Below are 21,664 nucleotides of genomic sequence, written 5' to 3' on the forward strand. Positions count from 1 at the left end.
AGCCAAGCCAATCAACTAGATAATAAAGCTTATTGCGCACAACCTTAGAATCGAGAATAGCAGCTACCTCGTATTCAGGGCCGTCCACAAGTTGTACAGAAGGCGGTGGTGGCACGACATGATTAGGAATTAAAGAGGTGCGGCAAGGTTCCAAAAGAGAGCTATGAAAGAGAGGGTGAAGCCACATATGTGCAGGAAGGTTAAGACGAAATGTTGCATCATTAATCTGCACCGTGATGACAAAAGGACCTAAGCGTTGATAGTCAAGCTTAGCACACGGTCGGATTTGAGAATAGCAGTTACCTCATATTCAGGGCCGTCCACAAGTTGTACAGAAGGCGGTGGTGGCACGACACGATTAAGAATTAAGGAGGTGCGGCAAGGTTCCAAAAGAGAGCTATGAAAGACAAGGTGAAGCCGCATATGTGCACGAAGGTTAAGACAAAATGTTGCATCATTAATCTGCACTGTGATGACAAAAGGACCTAAGCGTTGATAGTCAAGCTTAGCACACGGTCGGGTAGTCTTGATGTGATGACGAAGCAACCATACACAGTCACCAACCTTAAACGGAGACTTAAGACGATGTCGATCGACATTGGTCTTATGGTGTGCTTGCGCTTTCTGAAGATGTGACGATAACTCGAACTGGATTTGTTGTAGTTGGTGGAGGTGATGTGCCGCACTAGGGTTTCATGACACCTCAGGAAGATCCAGTATACACCATCGAGGGTGGTTCCCGGTGTAGGCAAAGAAAGGTGTAACTTTGGTAGAAGAGTGGACCGTGTTGTTGTATGCAAACTCGGCAAGATGTAAAATATTACTCCAATCATCTTGTTGATAACTAATGAAACATCGAAGATATTGCTCGAGCGTTTGATTTGTGCGCTCTGTTTGTCCGTCAGTTTGTGGATGATAAGCCGAAGAGAGTTTGCAAGAGATTTTGAGGCCTGCCCATAGGTGCTTCCAAAAGTGTGAGATAAATTGAGGGTCTCGATCGCTAATAATATCATTCGGGAGACCATGATGACGAAACACTTCACGCATAATGAGATCTACAGTTTCTTCACTATTGATGGTCTTTACACATGGTACAAAATGTGCCATCTTGGTGAACCGATCCACTACTGTTAAAATAGTATCAAAGCCTTTGGAATGTGGCAGATCCGTAATGAAATCCATAGAAATAGACTGCCATGGCTTGTTGGGAGGATCGATGCCGGGGTATTTTGGCGCGAGAGCAGGTGTCACAAGTGCGAACATAATCTTCGAGAAATTTTTGCAAGTGAGGCCACCAAAACGAACGTTTCACCAGCTCAATGGACTTGGAAATACCAAAATGTCCAGCCATGGGGGCATCATGACAATGTTCCAACACTTGAAGTCGGGGTGATCCGTCGGGGACATAAAGGAGATTCTTGTAGAAGAGTAAGCCATCTTGCCAGTTTAAGTCCTGATAATGTTGACATGACCCTGGCAATGTGGAGCAAGATGGACGACTTCAACCACAGTGGGCTAAGACATCCTTAGCAAAATCATCCGAATGAAGTTGTTGCCGAATAGTGTCAAGAAGGGTAGAATCAAGTGGCGTGGCATAAATTGTTGTTACCTGTAGCTTTGATGGCCCGAGGAGAGTTTGCTTTTGATTGTCAAAGGCCGGATCTCCAGGTCGAAGTGCTAGATACGAACGCCGAGACAAAGCATCCGCTTTCCCTTGTTGTTTTCCGGGGTGAAAAATGATCTTGAAATCGAAACGCGTTAGAAATTGGGCCCACCGAGCTTGTCGTCTATTTAATACTCGAGCTGTTTGAAAATATGTGAGATTTTTGTGATCACTATAAATGATAATCTAATGAGGTGATCCTTCTAGAAAATGACGCCATTGCTTGAATGAGTCGACCACAACTAGTAACTCCTTGTCATGAACCTCATAGTTTATCTCCGAAACAATAAATTTTCCCGAGTGAAACGCGACTGGATGTGTCTGCCCGTCCTCGCCTGGTTGCGATAGGATACTCCCCAATGCAAAGTCTGATGCATCCGCCTCAATAGTAAATGGCTTTTTAGGATCAATATGTGCTAGGATGGGTGCTGATGTGAATGCCTCTTTCAGTTGCATAAAAGCCTTGTCCGCTTCGATACTCCAAAAAAATGATTGATTTTTCTTGGTGAGTTGAGTAAGGGGCAACACAATGCTTGAATAATTATGTATGAATTTTCGATAGAAGTTCGCAAATCCGAGGAAACACTGGACATCCCGAACTGAGCATGGGGGTTTCCATTCCAATATTGTTTGGACTTTTGCCGGGTCCATGAAAACACCCTGGGATGAAATAGTGTATCCCAAAAACTCGACTTGTTTGCAATCAAAACTGCATTTCTCAAGTTTGGCATAAAGACCATACTTCCTTAGGCGTTCAAGTACTTGCCGCACATGTATATCATGCTCCCCCTATGTTTTAGAGTAAATCAATAGATCATCTAGGTAGATGATTAGAAAAATATCCAAGAAATCCCGGAAGATGTCATTTGCCATATGTTGGAATACTGCAGGTGCATTTGTGAGCCCGAAAGGCATGACTGTATACTCGAAATGACCATACCGAGTACGAAATGTTGTTTTCCACTCATCTCTTGGCCGAATTCGAATAAGATTATATGCACCCCTTAGATCAATTTTGGTAAAATGCTTTGCCCCACCAATGCGTTCTAAGAGATTGGAGATTAAAGGTAAAGCATACCTATTCCTTATGGTGACTTTATTTAAGCCTCGATAGTCCACGACCAAACGAAGGGAGCCGTCCTTTTTCTTCACAAAAAAGATAGGAGCACCAGCTGGAGACTTTGAATGTCGAATAAACCCATGTGCAAGATTTTCCTCGATGTATTCTCAAAGAACCTCAAGCTCAGTGGGTGATAAATTGTAAATCGGACCCCACGGTGGCTCTTTTCTTGGTTGGAGATCAATAGGATAGTCGTACGGCCGATGCTTTGGAAGAACACTAGCTTTGACTTTGTCGAAAACATCAGCATAGTCTTGATCTTTTTTGGGAATTTGGATGTCTGAATTCCCTTGAGTGACACTAGAAGGTGTCACTGATACTGCAAATAAGAAAAGGTCTTGCTTGCCTCCCACTTGGCGCAATTGTTGCAATGTGATGGCTGAAATTTGATGAGACGGATATGGTGCATCGGTAGAATTATATACTTTAGGAGGATAATCCCGAGTTCGATCCCTGACAATGATATTTTCTGCTAAAGGGCACCTAATTTCTCGCTTCCTCCAATCGATTCTAGGGTTGTGTAGCTCGAACCATGGCAAACCGAGGACAATTGGATGCTCAGGACTACAGATTATGTTAAAGGAAACTAAACATCCTAAATCACGCAAGAGTATGTGTATTGGCCCAGACTCTTCAAATATCTTCCCGGAAGTTATGGGTCGTCCATCAATCATTACTACGGAAACTGGAGAAAGAAGTGTATCCAAGGATATTTGGTGTTTTTGGGCAAAATCTCTATCCATGAAACAAGAATTGGCTCTAGTATCTAAGAGGGCTTGGACTTGAAGTTGACAACTGGTTGTCCTAACTTGTACTAGGGCTGAGAAGACTCTACTAACATTGTTGGAAGAAATGGAACCCACACTAGGTTGTACATATCTAGGGTTGTCCAACCAAATGGCTCCTATTTTGGCCGTACTTATTCGTTTGACTCCTCTTCTAATTGGATTAGGACTTCAAATTTATTGGACAAGGGTGGATTATTCATAATATTAGATTCACTAACTGCTTCTAAAATGTTGGACTCATTTTTATTGTCATAGTGAATTTGATTTACCTGACGTCTCGGCCTACGGGAGCAATGAATGGCTATATGTCCTGGACCTCCGCAATATAAGCATAGATGGTTTGCTCGACGACATTGCTTCTCTTCGTCTGACAACGGTCCTCGTCTTTGAGTCATATCAATCTCCATGGGTGCAGGACTATCCATTGGGACTAGACTACATGTTTGCCTTGGACTTGGAGTAGGGCTATACATTTGCCTTGGGGATGATTGCGTCGTTACTAATGCATAAGTTGGTGTGAATCTTGATCTTGTTATTTGTTGTTTTCGCTCACATCGACGCTCAAAAAGGTGATTATCACACCGTATTGCTCGACTAATAGCTTCTGTAAGTGACCTTGGATCCTCGAGGAAGGTATGAAGTAAGTCTTTGACATCACTACGAAGGCCTGAACGGAATTGCTCCATTAGGACTTGTTCATCCCAAGGAATATCGCTTGCGATGAGACGGAAATTGGCAGCATATGTCGAAGCTGGTTGATCACCTTGACAAAGTGTAAGAATCTTGTTGATAGTTGTTCTCGCCCCATCAGTATCTCCGAAACAAGCCTTAAATTCCTTGATAAATTCCTCGAAATTATTCAGTAGAGGAGAATTGGTCTCTAGCAATGGAGCAAACCACGACAACACTATGCCAGTCAATAAGGTGCCCACTAGCCCGACTCATGATGCATCTGTTGGATAACGTGCGGGATGCATTTGAATCACCAACCGTACTTGATTCAAAAAACCTCGGAAATGCGCCCTCGACCCATTAAATTTAGCTGGGAGGCTAATTTTGGGCTCCTTGATAAGTCCCTGACCTTCAACCCTTTGTTGTTGAAACACTACGATTGTCGACTCTAACTATTGCACTCGTTGCGTGAACTCCTCTTGTTGTTGTTGCTTCTCTATAGTAACCTTTTGTAGATCCCCAAGTGGACGTTGATTCTCTACTTCAAGAGATGCGAACTTGGATTTAAGGTTCTCCATTTCTGCAACAAGGGTGAGATATTCCTCTGATTTAATGGCAGCTATTAGAGATCTAGGTACTAAAGAAAGCTTAAGATAAGGATAAAGTAATGATAGATAGAAAGGAGAAAGAGAAAGAAGGGTGCCGATCCACCCAACCACCCCCGAGCGAGGGGATCAAGTCGGACTCGAGCCTCGATCGGCGTCCCATACCACTGCCGTGGCGTCGAGTCGTACCTGGTGCTGGCGCGCTCGCTACAAGAGTTGACCCACCACAAGAGCAGAGTCTCGATGTAGTCAAAAAGATGCTCAAATGAGGGTAGCTAGGCCTCTTATTTATAGCGATACCCAAGGCCCCCAGGCAAGTTCACACTTGACCTAATGGGTTGTCACAATCCCGAGGATTAAAAGTAATCCTCCCCTTCTTTACACTCTCGTTTAGCCCTCACACTTATCCATGTGTATAGAACACTACAGTAAATTCTCACCATGGGATATTAAATGGTCATGCCCGTTGACGGGAACTCAATGCTCCTTATACACAACGCTCGGCCACAACCGAGCTTAGAATCATACACCGAAAACGGGAAATAATGAACGACACGAAGAAGAGACGAGTACGCAGGATGTTTACGTGGAAAACCCAAACTAAGGGAAAAACCACGGCAGCCCACAGGCTGCAAACTATCACTATGTTAGAATGTACAACAGTGAGTTCACGGAGGCAATGACCTCGTGCTCACTATCCTCGCCACAGGCGGCGGTTACAACAGAGGCAACGACCTCTTTCTCTCTCTCTCTCTCTCTCTGTACACAGTCACACACTCTCTCTCTCCTTGCACCAACAAGAAAATGACAACAACAACTACTAAAGGTTTGCCCTAAGTCATATTTAAACTACTATGACTTTTCGGCTATTTACAAATATAGCCTCGATGGACTCTCAGAAACATATTTACGAATATGTCTCTTCATCCGGTGAGCATTCCTCACCAGGTCTGCACCATCCAGCTCTCCGTAGCCGAGTACTCCTCATCTGGTTCTCACCGGGTGTGCACCATCCGGCTCTCCGTAGCCGGGTACTCCTCATCCGGTTTCGGCCTCGGCCCATCGGCCTCGGCCAAGTTTGTTCATGAGCACTGTTCTTCTCCCTTACCATCCGGAAGGACCTGTCTCCCAACACCCGTAACATACTCCCCCTCTTTAAAACATTGCACTCTTGCAATGGAAAGTTAGGGAAGTTAGTTCTAAGAATATTTTCGCGTTCCCATGTGGCATCTTTTATTGATTTATCCATCCATTTTATTTTAAATTCTCGGATTTCTTTAGTACGTAATTTTTTTGTTTTAACATCCAGAATTCTTTTTGGTACATGTGGTTTAGAAGATAATTCTTCAGAAGTAACCACAGTTTCAGTTGTAACCGTATTGTCTCCAAAACCTAGAAGTTCTTTTAGACGACTCACATGAAAGACTGGATTAATTCTGACACCATCGGGAAGAGCGAGACGATAGGGTGATGACCCAATGCGTTTGACGACTGTAAAAGGTCCACAAAACCGTGGGGCTAACTTAGCACACTTACCCGCAGACAATGTCTTAGAATTGTGAGGTACACGTAAAAATACCTTCTGTTAAGGGTTGAATACACGAGGTTGCCTATGATGATCGGCATAAAATCGCGCTCTATCTTGAGCGGTTTTTATATTATCTCGTGCAATATGAAACATATCTTGCATATCCCAAAGAACGTTTTGCGTACTGTTGGTAGACAGGTCCCTCCGGATGGGAAGGGAGAAGAACAGTGCCGACGAACAAACTCGGCCGAGGCCGGTCGGCCTCGGCCGAAACGGTATGAACCGAATAGGGAGAACCCGACTTCGGAGAGTCGGATGGTGTAGGCCCGGTATGAACCGGATGAGGAGAACCCGACTTCGGAGAGTCGGATGGTGTAGGCCCGGTATGAACCGGATGAGGAGTACCCGACTGCGGAGAGTCGGATGGAGCCCATCGAGGCTACATTTGTAAATAGCCAAAAAGTCATATTAGTATAAATATGACTTAGGGCAAACTTTTAGTTGTTGTTGTCATTCTTGTTGCTATTCTTTCTTGTTTGTGCAAGTAGAAATCAGAGCGCGCAACTGTATAGAGAGAGAGAGAGAGAGAGAGAGAGAGACGAGTTCGTTGCCTCTGTTGTAACCGCCGCCTGTGGCGAAGATCTGAGAGCACGAGGTCGTTGCCTCGGTGATCTCACTGTTGTATATTTCTGCATAGTGACAGTTTGCAGCTTGTGGGCTGCCGTGGTTTTTCCCCTAGTTTGGGGTTTTCCACGTATACCTCCTGTGTACCATTTCTCCTCTTTTGTGTCGCGTTTTCATTACCTGTTTTTTCTGTGTATGTAAATAATCTCGGTTGTGGCCGAGCGTCGGACATAAGGAACGTCGAGTTGTCAACACGTACTTCGCAACTCATCATGATGTATATTAACATCAATCGGGGCTCGTGGCTGAAAACCATACATCAACATAAAAGGACTATATCCCGTCGACGTATGCTTGGAGCTGTTATAAGCAAACTCAAAAATTGGGAGATAACGTTCCCATTTTGTTGGTTTTGCACCAAAATATGATCGAAGCATGTCCTCAATAATTTGATTTACTCGTTCTGTCTGTCCATCGGATTGAGGATGATCCGTGGAGCTCATGCTCAACGTAGTTTCTAAATTCTTAAAGACATGCGTCCAGAAGTCACTAGTAAACTTTGGATCTCGATCACTCACGATATCCATCGGTAACCCATAAAAACGAAATAATTCGTGACTGAATTGGTAAGCCAATTCAAGAGCTGTTACCGTGGTTTTAGTAGCAATAAATATCGCCATTTTAGCTAGTCCATCAACGACAACCCAGATGGCATCATGACCTTTTTGGGTGCGAGAAAGGCTAACAATAAAATCCATGGATATACTTTCCCACTTATTATTGGGAATGTCCAAGGGATGTAAAAGTCCTGCGGTTTTAGGTCGCTCGGCTTTGTTAACCTGACACTGGTGACATTTAGTCACATAGTTATGTATGTCAGGACGCATCTTAGGCCAATAAAATTGAGTGGAGATAAGAATGAGTTTACGATGTATTCCACGGTGCCCTACTGAGGGTGCATCATGGCATTAAAAAAGAATCCTCTTTTTGACCTCGGGTAAATCTGGAACACAAACCTTCCCATTACCGTAGAGCAAACCGTTAGCAATGTAGAAGTATTCCTTCGAGCATGTGATGGTGTCTGTTCCAAACTCAACTCTTGCCCAATATTTTGCAAAATAACTGTCATCAGGATACTTTCCTCGAAGGTGATCATAAAGATCTGATGTTATTTCAGTGAAGCTAAGCATGTTAACTTCACGGATGCGACTTAGTGCATCAGCGACAGTGTTCATGGAACCTTTACGATATCGTATGGAAAAATCAAAGTCCTCAATGAGATCAGCCCATCGTGCCTTACGAACTTTCAGGTCTTGTTGGTCACAAAAATATTTCAAAGAATCGTGGTCCGTAGTTACCACAAAGCGATTTCCATAAAGATAATGGCGCCATGTTTTGAGTGCATGTATAACTGCAAATAATTCCTTTTCTTGAACAGTATACCGACATTGAGCAGAATCAAGTTTCTTACTCTCAAATGCTATTGGTTTACCATTTTGATACAAGACAACACTTATAGCATAATCGCTTGCATCGGTTTCAATCTCAAAAGGTTTTGAAGGATCAGGTAAAATAAGTGAAGGAGCCTTGCAAACCAAGTCCTTGAGTTCCTTAAAGGCGAGGTCTAGTGTAGCATTCCACACAATTGGTTTTGTAGACTTCGCGTTTGACCTTTTAAAAGATCAATAAACAGCGTTGTCAATTGGGAGTAATTACGAAGAGACTTTCGCAAAAATCCGACAAAACCAAGGAATGATCGAACTTCTCGAATATTCCGAAGAGTGGGCCAAAGTTTGATTTTCTCAATGCGAGTATGATCAATTTCAACTCCTCATTCGGTTATGAGATGTCCTAGATAATTAATTGATTTCTTGAAGAACTCAAATTTTGAGATCTTTGCATAAACTGTGTGTCACGCAATGTTTTTAAAACAACGCGGACATGTCTAGCATGTTCTTGTAATGTACGGCTATAAACTAAAATGTCATCCAAGAAAATAACAACAAATTTTCCAAGTTGTTCTCGGAAAAAGTCATTCATTTCTTTTTGAAATTTAGCCGGAGCATTGGTCAAACCAAAAGGCATAACCAAAAACTCATAATGGCCATAGCGCGTACGAAATGTCGTTTTAGGAACATCGTCCTCACTTATTCATATTTGATGGTACCCAGTACGGAGATCAAGTTTCGTAAAATACCGAGCTCCCTGGAGACGATCAATTAGATCGTCAGCCCGGGGCAATGGGAATGAATTCTTGATCGTCACTTTATTCAAGAGTCGGTAATTAATACACATACGTCATGTGCCCTCTTTCTTTTTAACCAAGTGAACTGGTGCACCCCATGGAGATTTACTATAACGTATATAACCCATTCGTAAATAGTCCTTCAGTTGCTTAGATACCTCATCTTCTTCGGATCGACTTAAGCGATACGGAGGTATACTTATTGGTGCAACACCAGGTACAATATCTATACGATAGTCTATATTACGTTTAGGAGGTAACCCATCAAGTAGTTCACTTGGAAAAACATCATGAAAATCATTTAAGATTTCATCAAGTTGTTGTTCCAAATATGTTAATTGAACCGGGACATTATCGATATTGTAAATGTGAATGTCCGGATCAAGTACACAATAAAATAACGTAGAACAAGACAACTCGGATATTGATGGACACGAGGAAACAATCGAGAGGGATTGTTTTTTTACACATTGAATAAAATGCGTACAATCGTTCAGTACAAAAGAAATGGAATGGTGAACCCAATCAATAAATAAAGAAGAGTTTTTATTATAAAACCAGGGATAACCCAGTTACACCGGGTCATTTGAAACAGGTAATATGTCGCATTATGAGAACACTACGTCGAAAAAGGGCACAAAAGCACGCAGTTTTCAAAAAGACACGACGCATGCGTAAAGCTTTTCAGAAAAGGTGGCAAAATATATCGAATTTCAACATGACTACCACTTTGAGTCATAAGTAAAATGCCTCCAAAAATACATCACCAAAATTACAAAATAATGTACAACATGTCTACCAGTTACAATTATACATATTCGTGAGTTTACATCCAAAACAAATTTACAATGTTTCCGATCATGTAGTAAAACAATCCCCAGCTTGAACCAAACCAATATATTAAGACATGTCTGATGGACTAGAAGAGCATTCTGACGTCTCATCTTCATCATCAGTGGCAATCAAAGCATTATCCTCATCCAATTCCAACCCAACATCTTTGTGGTTATGAGAATTGCTTCTAGTTATTCTCTGTATTTCGTTTGACACCATGTTTGGGATTTTCTCCTTTATTATCTTGATAGTTTCTTGTCTTAGATGACCTGATTTTGTCAATGAGAAGTCATATACTAGTATGTCAACACGGTCTAGTGCGAGAGTAGTCGTGCTCGGTATATTCTTTCTTCTTCTCTTTCTGCTTGAATATCCGACATCCTTAACCATCTCTAAAGAATACTTTCCTATAAATGCATCAGTTGAATTTGTCTGATACCAATGGACTACTATTGACTTTGTCTGACTACTTTCTTCATCCCTTACTAGTTCAATAATTTTTGCAATCCAAAATGGATGGCCCAAGGTATCGTCCCCTGCTAATGTTGCAACCAACATTCCCACTTGTAGTTCTTGCAAATTACCTTGCCATCTTGCCTCAACAGTACGTGACTTTCTTGGTCCCACATAAATATCTCTTTGCAGTGGCCGAACTAAATCATGAAGCTCCATATTATTCGATTGTTGGTGATGAGTCTGCGATATCGTTGATGTCATCCCAATGTTCCATGTGAATGGGATACGGATTGGCCATAAACCGGCGATGTAATTATCTAAACTGGTGCGTTGATGGGTGAAGAAAATCTCCCACCATTCAACATCCTCATCACCGGCATACTTCTTAGTCCGATCAATATTATTTTGTTTCTCTGCTAGACATCTCAACCAATATGCCCTTTGTTCATCAATAGTACTATTTGGTGCTACATTTTTACGATCATCATATGGCATTTGTTGTGCACCATGTAGAGGTTCATCTGGGATATGAAGAAGGAGCCTACAACCTTCTTGGGGCTCCCATTGTGCACTAGATGAGTATTGTTTTGCAAACAACACCGCCATCTTCAGGTGGGCCGATCTTTGTTTTATGAGGAAGACATGGTTGAAACTTATATTATGAAGAGGTGCAAGCACCCTACCTTTAGTCCCGTCACTATCCATGCAGAAACGTTTAAAGTCGTATACTTCTTCCAAGTGTTGTACTTCAGGCTTTGGTGTATATGCTTCACTAATCAATTTGGATAGCATGGGAAGTGTGAAAGCATTACAGCGAGCAAGTTTCTTTGAGAACCTACTAAACATTTGATCTATGTGTGTTACCCGGACCCGGACAGTCAGTTTTACCGAACAAGTGGGAAAGCGTCGAAAACGGAGTCGGTTCGGATCAACTGTTCGGATCGACGACTCAGCAGTGAACGAAGAGAACTAAGTTAGTTAGATAATTTTGTAATTCTTGATAGTAAGTAGGAATAGTTCTTGATGAGAAAAGACCTTCGGTATACCTATAAAAGGGAACCGAAGGCATTGTAAGAAAGGTCGTTTATTTAGTAATATAAGTTTAAGTTAGGAATATCATGTACGGATTCTGTGTTCTTTCTATTGTCTATTTTGTTAAGTGCAATCTTCCTAATTTATAACTAAGTAACGATCACGGTAATTACCGATTAATATAGTATATTTCTGTTCGTAAAACACAATTCCTTGTTAGAACGTTGAGTAGCAACGTTCACTCTTCTGTATCGGTAGTAGTTAGTAATTAGCCGATTAACACAGAAGAAATTTGGCACGCCCGGTTACATCTGCAATTAAGCAGAGAACAAATCGAATGGATGTCGTCTGAAGAGGAGACACCGGTCGGTTGTAAGCGCCCTCGTACACGGTCAGTTACGAAGGCAGTGCAGGAAGCGTTCATTGTGCAAGAACAACCGGAATCAAGCACAAAGTGGTCGAAACTTCCTGACTTATCCGATCAATTACCTTCAGACGAAAAATAGACGGAAGAGGTATCGTTTTACGACATTTGGGACGATATGCCTTATACTTATTCTAAGTTCCGAGAAGGAACAGATGCGGAAGCACATGTTAGGGATTTCTTAACGACATGGGAGATTAACCATGGAGCTCAGCGATTGTCGGCAGATGCCAAAGATAAGTCAAAAATCGTTGAGTTCGTCTTATCATTAGACGGATATTCCGCCAATTGGTTTGCGCAGAACGGTCTTCAAGGATTTCCATCCTTTGAAGTGTTAACTAGTAAATTTTTACAATTATTTCATCGACAAATTCCGCAGAAGGATTTGATTGCGCAATTTTATGCATTATATCAAGAAAAAAATGAAACAGTATCTCAGTTTGTGATACGATTTCAAAACTTACAGCTTCAGATTTCAAGGCCGATTCCGGATAATGAATTAAAAGAAGTCTTTCTAGAAGTTGTAAAAGAACCATTAAGGACGACATTGAAAGTGTTCGATTTTTGAAATCAGACTATCGAACAAGTAATTGATAAAGCAATAGAAATGGGTCGACCGCCGGTCAATGTTCAGAGTATGGACATGTCGGCATTACAACGTACATTACCAACAATGGAGGAGTTACAATTTCATCAAGCAGTTCAATGCACCACTTGTTTAAATACGGGGCATTCGGCAATTGAATGTACGTTAAGAACACATTGTACAATATGTCATTCAAAATTACATTCAGTAGAACAATGTGAATATAATCTGCTTAATAAAACTACGGCGTCAGTACGACAAATTTTTACTGACAATGGTTACCAAAATAACACTAATCTGTTCAATGGTTATCAAAATAATAATTTTTCACAAAATCAGCAAAATGTACAACAAAATCCAACTTTTCAACAAAATCCGGTTATACAACCAAATCAGATCTTTTCACAACAAAATATGCAACCCACTCAAGTGACTCAAGCATTTCAACCAGGTTTTGCTCAATCCAACCCACCATTCGTACAGAATCCGAATCAATATTTTCAACAAAATAATCAAAGTTTCCAACAAGGTAACCCACCATTTCAAGGGTTTCAACAGAACTGTCCGAATGTGCAACCGAATTCTGCATTTCAACCGAATTCTGCATTTCAACCGAATCCGGCATTTCAACCGGGTAATATGACCTTTCAACATAATACTCAAACCTTTCCACAAAATAATCAAATGTTTCAACAGAATAATTTTCCGCCAAATCAGGAGTTCGGGATAACACAAAATGTAGCACAACCAAATGATAATACCGAACAATTTAGGCAGAATCGGTATAAAAATAAGAAATTTTACAAACCAAAAGCTACACGTCAATTCCAACAAAACCCGAGTGGTAATGAAGAGCAGCAATTTAATAACGGCCAATTTGCACATGGAGAGACCGGTGGAACATTTGTACCCACTTGTTATATTTGTCGACAACTAGGCCATTATGCTAATCAATGTCCGGCTAAAGGAAAGGGTCCAGCAGTTAATATGGTAATACCGGAAGTTCAGCAAGTAACGACATGCAGCAAAAGCAAACAATCAGAATGGGAAATTCAGGAAGCAGTTTGGAAGGCGGCAAAAGAATGGGTTGACGAAGCAAATCAAAGTAATGTGAATCGAATGTTACAAGACAATAACATTGACCAGAACATCACTGTACAACAGTCATTGGGGAATAAGGAATAGGAAGAAACTTGGAAACTGTTCGTTGATTGCCAAGTGTCATTGCCACCTACGGGCTTACTTAAGTTAGTACCAAGGTTTACAGAAAAAGTGGCAGCATTAATTGCATATAAAGGTTCCGAACAAATAGCAGTACACTACAATCAGCCAAGTAATAACCCTTCGATCATGGATGAACAGAATCCGTCGATTAAGGTAATACTTTACGGGCAAGAAATCGGAAATGTGATTATAGATGGAGGCTCGGGAGTTAATGTGATTAACAAAGCTACATGTGAAAAACTAGGAATCACGGAATGGGAAGCATGTCCGTTTTGGTTACGAATGGCAGATACAAGTACGGTACGACCGATTGGTTTGCTTCGACAACTGGATGTAATAATCAGGGGACACAATTTTCAGATTTCGGCAGTAATTTTGCAGTTAGAAGCACAGGGAGCATACCCCTTGTTATTGGGGAGACCATGGTTAAAGACAGCTAATATCAAACAAAATTGGAAACAAAATGTGCTAACATTTAGGAAAGGAAAAACTAAGGTCAGGATTCCGACGCACAACAAAGTGACAACAAGCAAACAGAGTTTACCTGTACATGCAGAAGCAGTTAATATGATGGAAGGATTGGACAAGGAAGAAGAAAGTCAGTATTTTAATGATAATCAGAAAATCATCCCTCTATTTGAGGTAGATATTTTGCAAGCATTAACACCATATGTAGACTCACACGAAGAAGTGCCAATAGATGAGCAAACAATGAAAGAAATACGAATGCAACAAGAAGCTACAGATAAGGAAATGAAGGTATCTCAGAGAGTGCAAGCCTCAGCATTAGAGGAGATCGATTTGGCAGGAGTAGAGGATGGTGAAAGAAAAACAGTCTTGATTGCTAGAGATTTGGCGGAAAATGACAAACGGACATTAACAACATTACTATTACAATATAAAGATGTTTTTGCATGGTCGTTTGACGATATGAAAGGTTTGGATCCCGCTTTTTGTCAACATCAAATCAATTTGCATAAAGATGCAAAGCCAGTACAACAACGCAGGTACAGGTTGAATCCGAATTATGCTATCAAAGTAAAAGAAGAAATCGATAAACTCTTAAAAGTAGGATTTATTCGACCCGTCAAAAAATCAACATGGCTGAGTCCGATAGTAGTAGTTCCGAAAAAGAATGGGAAAATTCGCGTATGTGTGGATTACAGAAAATTGAATGCAGCGACAATTACGGATGCGTTTCTGTTACCATTCACAGATGGGATATTAGATGCAGTAGCTGGACATGAAATTTATAGTTTCTTGGATGGGTTCAGTGGGTACAACCAAGTATGGATGAATCCGGAAGATCAGGAAAAGACAACTTTTGTCACAGAATGGGGTGTCTTTGTGGCAGTAGTAATGATGTTCGGTTTAAAAACAGCTCCAGCTACATTTCAGCGGGTAATACAGGAAATATTCGGGGAATATATTCCAGCTTTCATGCAGGTGTTTTTAGATGATTTTGCGGTATATAGTCGGAAAGCTGATCATTTTGAGCATTTACGGCTATGTTTAGAAAAATGTCGAAAAGGGCGTCTTAGCTTAAATCCAGCCAAATGCGCATTCGGAGTAATGAGTGGTACGTTACTTGGGCATATTGTCAGTCAAGAAGGGATTGCAGTGGACCCAGACAAAGTTAAAGCAATTATTGAGGCAACACCACCAACAAATGCTAAAGCTCTAAGTAGATTTTTGGGTCAAATTCGGTGGCACAGTAGAATGATTAGATATCTAGCAGACATTGTTATTCCGTTACACACAACAATACACAGAGTTCCTTTTATATGGACAAGTATAGAACAAGATGCATACGAATGTCTCAAGAAGATGCTGACAAAGGTTCCGGTAGTCCAACCACCGGACTGGAACAAACCATTTCATGTTTTCGTCGATGCGTCGGACATTGCCATAGGCAGTGCTTTAATGCAATTATCCGAACCAAACTGGTATAGGCCGGTATACTATGCCAGTAGGAAACTTTCGTCGGCCGAAAGGAACTATTCAACAACCGAAAGAGAAGCTTTGGGAATGATATATAGTGTGAACAAATTTCGACATTACCTTTTGGGTAAGAAATTTACATTTCATGTGGATCATTCGGCTCTACTGTATCTAGTTTCCAGACAAGAATTGACAGACAAGTTAGCCAGATGGGCGTTATTGCTTCAAGAGTTTGAATTCGACATTATACATCGACCAGGAGCACAGCACGCGATTGCTGACTATCTCAGTCGGCTTGAATCTGGAGAAGAAGCGGTTGGTGTTAAAGATGATTTTCCAGATACTCAATTATTTCGGGTTGAGGCAGTAAAAGCACAAGAAATGAATGAGGAAAAAGAGGATGAACGGATTTCCGAAATGACGATATTTCTATCAATAGGAATTCCGGCCGAACACATGTCGACAGATGAAAGAAAAAGAATTGCAGTACGAAGTCGAAATTTTTGTTTATTTAATGACATGTTGTATCATAAAGGAGCGGATGGAATATGGCGAAGGGCAGTACGGAAATTTGAAAAATTAGCCATATTAACAGAGTGACATTGTGGAATTGCTGGCGGTCATTATGCAGGACAAGCAACAGCTAGAAAAATATGGAATAGCGGGTTATGGTGGCCAACGGTGATGAAAGATGCTAACGAATACTGTAGGAAATGCGATTTGTGTCAAAGAATGGGGCAACCGACCGAAAAGGATCGAATGCCTTTTCAACCGGTTTTACCTCTTGAGCCATTTCAGAAATGGGGCTTAGATTTTGTTGGCCCATTCAAACCAGCAGCTGCAAGAACCGGTAATCGATATATCATAATTGCGACTGACTATTGCACAAAATGGGTTGAAGCAAAAGCTCTCAGAGACAATACAGCAGCATCCACAACAAAATTCCTTTATGAAAATATATGGTGTCGATTCGGTTGCCCAATAGAATTGGTAAGCGATCAAGGCACTCATTTTATTAACAAGTTAATTCACGAATTAACCAATTATTATGCCGTAATTCATAAGAAAAGTACGCCTTACTATCCCCAAGCTAATGGATTGGCAGAACCGACAAATAAAACAATTCAAACAATTTTAAAGAAGATAGTGAATGAAAATCGTACTGATTGGGATCAAAAGTTAAATAGTGCATTATGGGCATATCGTACTTCGTACAAAACATCCATTAAATCAACACCTTTCCGAATGGCATTCGGACTTGAAGCTGTTATGCCGATTGAATTTCAAATTCCGACACTTCGTATCCAAGCGACGAATAAGTTAAATGAAATAGAATCGGAGCAGATACGCAAAGAGGCTTTATTAGTATTAGAAGAAGAACGGATTCAATCAATGTCAGCACTAGAACACAAGCAGAGACAAATCAAGGCATTCGTAAATCGACATCGAAGGAAATCGGAAGAGCAATTCGAAATTGGGAAACCGGTATTGGTATTCCAGACGAAAATGGGACTTATGCCTGGGAAACTCCGGTATAGATGGACAGGTCCAGTATGGATAATTAATAGTAAAAATGGTACGTATCAGCTGGGATCATTAACCGGAGAGGTTTTACCGAAATGGGTAAATGGATTCCGGCTTAAACCGTATTTGGGAGATATGCCGGTAAACCCGTTTATTCAAACAGAAGAATAAAAAAAAAATAATAATAATAAATAAATAAATAAATAAATAAATAAACTAACTCACTCAATAGTTCTTGTCAATGCAGAAATAGAATCTTGCCATAACAGTCTGAATCGACTATAAATAGGAAGAGGAATTGCATGATTATTAGTAAGTGGTACAACCACTACACGTAGAGTTAATACTAATTAATTCCTACATTAATAGCAATTACTATTCTTTAGTCATAATGCATAAGTTAATATCTTTAAAGCATATTTCTGTATCTTCTGTGTCACCAAAGCAACAGAAACGAGTGCAGATCTCGAAACATTCTGAGCCTTCGTGCCCTAGCTCGCCCAAACTCTATTTTTCTGATTTTCATCGCTACAGAAGCTGTGCAGATCTCCAACCGTCATCGACAAGTGATTCAAAACAAGCAAACACAGAAGTCATGCCGATTCCTGTGTCTGAAGAACTGCGACTGTGGCTTCATGAGAGAAACTTACAAGGTTTCATCAAAGTAGCAGAAGCGGAACCTCATCCGCAGGCGGAAGAATTGGTACAACAATTAGACATCACCAAGGTCACCACAAAGAAAATACGAAATGCATTACAGATGCCAAGAGGAGGCTTTGATGCAGTTAAAAATCCTTCATCAGAAGCACTCCAATCGTATTTCGGAGAATACTCACCCTCGGCAAAAGCATATCAGACTTATGGAGGTCGGGATGAGTTTTTCCATGAAGTGGCTAGATTTTTACTAGAGGTGGGATTTGTCAGTCCCCGTTTTTATTGTATGCCAAAAAAAAGGGCTGGGTTTATCATAGCCGCATACGAAAAAGTGGATTTCAACTGGCCACTATTGTCGGGGGAAGCTCTGAGAGAGCAGCTACAAGGGGTAAAAACAGGAAAACCAATGAAGCAAATTTTTGGTCGTTGGCTATCGGTATTGTTTCCGATTCAAGAATCGGAAACTCCTGTTCAGTCAAGAAGACCACCGATAGTACGAGCACCTCGAAGACACCGACAGGTAGCACATGAAGAATGGATAGAGGAAGAATCGGCACATGCCGATAATATACAAACGGAAATGCCTCAGTCGGAACCACCAAGACCAGAGAATTCCGAAAACAGGCAACCAGCAGCCGAACAAGAAACAGTTGACCATTTGATAAACAAGCAGCAGCCGACAGAAAATCGACAACAAGCAGAGAAGATGCGACAAAGGACAAGGGTTAAACAAAAGGCTAATCGGCAATTCCAACCAGAAAACAGTGATGAGTCAGCACCGAAAAGGCAACGCACAAAGGAAAATTCGAATACGCCTGTAGTAACAGAAGTAATAAAACCAGGGAATGAGAGCGTTTCGACACAACTTCAACAAGGACAATCTTCAAAAGTAGCAATTCGGGAAGCACATGGGTGCTTGGATATTCCACCAGCAGCACATGAATTAGCTGCCATTTTACAGTTCGGAACTTCATATGAACTGGTTGAATGGTTGGCTAGAAGATTGACAGAAGTATCAGAACGGCTGGCTCAAGAACATCATGACCGAATAATGATACAGAAGTCCTTACGAGGAGTGTTGGAACCTCAAGAAAAAGCAGAGATAGAGAAAATCGGCCGGAAAAGAAATACACAGAATAGAGGGGAGGCTATTGAAATGCCACCATTACATGAAGCACTGGTCGAAATTCATAGAGAATATGAAAAGGCACGCAAAGCAGCCAGTGATATGGCTGAAAGATACAAAAGTGTATCAGCATCGGCGGAGGTGCTGAAACGTCAGTTTTGTAACATACAGACAGAAAATAAAGAACTAAAAGAAAGTCTAAACAAATGGGAAACACAGGCACGACCTATGGCGTTGGAGTCAGAATGGCAGCAGAAATTGGAGGACGCTGAGAAAGCACGTCAAGCAGAAATAACAAGGGCCAACAATGTTGTATTTCGAACTACAGAATTAGAAAAACAAATAGAAACCATTTAGAATGGCCAATACAAAGTTCTCGAAGAAAAAAATCAATTAATAAACGAATTACAGAAAAATCTGGAAGAAGCTAAGACGGCCAATCATACATATACCGAACAAATTGAGGAATTCGAAAGGTATATAGTGTCACAGGAAAGTCAATTGACAGAAAAAGAGCGGAGTCTTGAAGAAGTCAACAGAAGAATTACGGAACAGCAGGAGGAATGGAGCAAAGAGAAATCGGCATTCGAACAACAACTGAACGAAATCCGGAAGATATCGGAACAAAGGCGGCTGGACATATATGTAGTCGAATCCAAACTAATGCAGGCTGAAAGTGAAAACCGAGCCACCATTACGGATTTACGGAAAGAGTTGCAAGCCGCTCAATTCGACGCAAGCATCACTAAGGACAAAGTGCAGCACATCATAGGGAAACATCGAAACCTAGCAAAGAAAATGATCGACGAATCCCTTGCGCAAGGATGGAAGTTATGGACGGCACAAGCGGCGGAATTACAGTTATTGCGCGCCGACAAAAATAACCGTCAGGTCCAAGGTGCAGGTTTTTTTAAAATGGCACAAAAGGATATTGACAATATCCAAGAGGATATCATGAAAGATATGGACGAAATTGCGGCATTTTACAGAGAAGAAATTCAACGTATTATGCAAGAATTCGACAAAAATGATATAGGCACTTCCGTCCAGTTGGATAAAATCGAAGCCGAAAGAACCAGCAAGACTCCTGGTCTTCAAGCTCCCGAAAGAAGTGAACCAGAGCAGCCAACCGAATCACAACATTCAAAACCTGCTCCGAATGACGACTGTGACACAGATGAAGATGAAGATGAAGAGGAAGATATAGATGGAATACATCCAAGGCCAGAAGAGCCTTCGATTTTTGATATTCTGAACGATTCGGATGAAGAGCTACAGGAATAGGCGTGGGTTCGCTGGACAAGGTCCTGGCCCACGGACGTGCCAAGTGTTCCCCGGACCCGGACAGTCAGTTTTACCGAACAAGTGGGAAAGCGTCGAAAACGGAGTCGGTTCGGATTGACTGTTCGGATCGATGACTCAGCAGTGAACGAAGAGAACTAAGTTAGTTAGATAATTTTGTAATTCTTGATAGTAAGTAGGAATAGTTCTTGATGAGAAAAGACCTTCGGTATACCTATAAAAGGGAACCGAAGGCATTGTAAGAAAGGTCGTTTATTTAGTAATATAAGTTTAAGTTAGGAATATCATGTACGGATTCTATGTTCTTTCTATTGTCTATTTTGTTAAGTGCAATCTTCCTAATTTATAACTAAGTAACGATCACGGTAATTACCGATTAATATAGTATATTTCTGTTCATAAAACACAATTCCTTGTTAGAACGTTGAGTAGCGACGTTCACTCTTCTGTATCGGTAGTAGTTAGTAATTAGCCGATTAACAATGTGATCATGGGTATGACCAACCAACAAGAAGTTAACCTTTATCTTTTTAAATATGCCCCTCTCTACTAGCATGCTTAGATAGCCGAAGACAGTTGAGTTCTTATTCTCTCTTGCTGTGTTGTCTAGTTGTACATATAGAACTGGCGGGAGTATACCTGACCATGATTGCAATACCCTGTGCATGACAGTGACAGTAAGATTAGGGTCGTTGTGGATATTGGGATAAGTTAAGAACACTTGCGGTCTTATAGTTTGACAGTATGTCAAACAACCCACTAGATGCATTTGCACGAGACACTCATCTCCAATATCCTTGGGGAGTCTTTGAAAATGCGGCAAACAAGTTTTCTTTTGATCCATGCCGTCAATAATCATGCACATATACTTTTCGGGAGATTGAAACGCTTTTTGTCGGTGATGCATAGCCTTAGTACATTCCAATGCCTGACTTTCACGATGTTCTTTTAACAGGTTCTTGTAATTCTTGATCTCTACATCTGATTTTCCACCCTTGGCCATACTTTTTAAACTCGCACATATTGAGCAGACTCCCATTCGCACCTTTCGTGGGATAACCACGTTATTAAATTGTAACCTCCATAGTCGATTAAAATGCCTGTACTGTATGTAAGGCTCAACATCGGAAGACATGTCGTCCTTGTACGATTGGTAAACTTCCCTTCGAGTAAAGTTATCTGACAAATGAAGTCTTCCTGTCGTTGGCATAACTTCGCACTGTTTTGAAAAATATACCTCCATCCACCTAATTGCCTGTTGCCCAATTTGACCCTTACATCCAAAACCATTTTGATCGAACTATACCCAGGAGCCC

The sequence above is a fragment of the Azolla caroliniana genome, unplaced genomic scaffold (assembly GCF_043228905.1).
Source record: "Azolla caroliniana isolate FFs.n. ecotype wild unplaced genomic scaffold, voAzoCaro1.0.p SCAF_12, whole genome shotgun sequence".
NCBI classification, from domain to species: domain Eukaryota; kingdom Viridiplantae; phylum Streptophyta; class Polypodiopsida; order Salviniales; family Salviniaceae; genus Azolla; species Azolla caroliniana.